The 960-nt window shown below is 37.4% G+C and overlaps 1 non-coding gene across 1 annotated transcript; it reads left to right on the top strand.

Moving 5' to 3' along the window:
• LOC120399716 lies at positions 1-103 on the top strand. Its single transcript, XR_005595316.1, has one exon. It is a non-coding gene; the product is annotated as a U6 spliceosomal RNA (small nuclear RNA).
• Positions 104-960: the final 857 nt, after the last annotated feature.

Raw genomic sequence — 960 nt, 5'->3', positions numbered from 1 at the left:
ATTTATTTCCTTTGTTCCTTGCTTGCTTTGGCAGGACATTGGAAGATTAGCATGGCCCCTGTGCAATGATGACACACAAATTCATGAAGCGTTTCCATATTTTTGATGTAACTGCTGCGACTCTAGTCTGTGATAATTGCTTGCAAGGCTGTATTGTGTATGTAGTTCACACTTAGAACATTGATTGTGTCTACACTTGAGTGGTGAATGGTTAATTGTATACTAATGTGGTTCTGGATGAATTAATAAATTGTTGGTCAGTTAAGAACAGGTAAGTATCCTGATTTGAAAATATTGTTCAAGTTATAAATTGACCTGAAAAGAACCCAGCATTAAACTAGTAAGCAATAACAAGGGTTATCTTGTTGAAGTCTCCCATATATTGGCAAACCTACTTTGTTAGATTTCAGCTTAAAAATCTAACTGGCTTCCTGGTAAATTCATAAATTGACCCCCTTTCACGCTTACGATGTGATGTACACTTGTGCCTTTTTGGCAATACACTCATTAGAACACATGGTATAAGAAAAACAACTTAGAGCCAGACAATCTTCCTCCAAATTTTACATGTGTTTATAAGCCCAGTGGATTAACACTAAATCATCATACCACACAAAAGTGAAAGTATAAATTTTCACACATACAGGAACACCTGCACTAAAGTACTGAAACAGATTAGCCGATATTCAGTTGCTGCGTGCAGTAAGTCAACATGCACCTATAGTCATCACACTGTGCCACCCAGGATACTATATTGTCTGTCTGTGACTCAGAAGGGGTGATCTCAAATACCACTCTATGACTAATGTGGGTAAATGTTTAATGGTGACCACGGTATATGATTTATTCTCATATGTTAGTGAATGACAGTCTACTGGGCAATGGATACAGAACTCATGAGAGATGCTCTCAACCGAAAAAGGGGATATCGAATAGGTATATGACCATGAAAATGTTGAC

This window comes from Mauremys reevesii, linkage group 2 (genome assembly GCF_016161935.1).
Source record: "Mauremys reevesii isolate NIE-2019 linkage group 2, ASM1616193v1, whole genome shotgun sequence".
In the NCBI taxonomy this organism is placed as follows: Eukaryota; Metazoa; Chordata; order Testudines; family Geoemydidae; genus Mauremys; species Mauremys reevesii.
The sequence above is the reverse complement of the archived record's forward strand: the minus strand, read 5'-3'. Positions and strand labels throughout refer to the sequence as shown.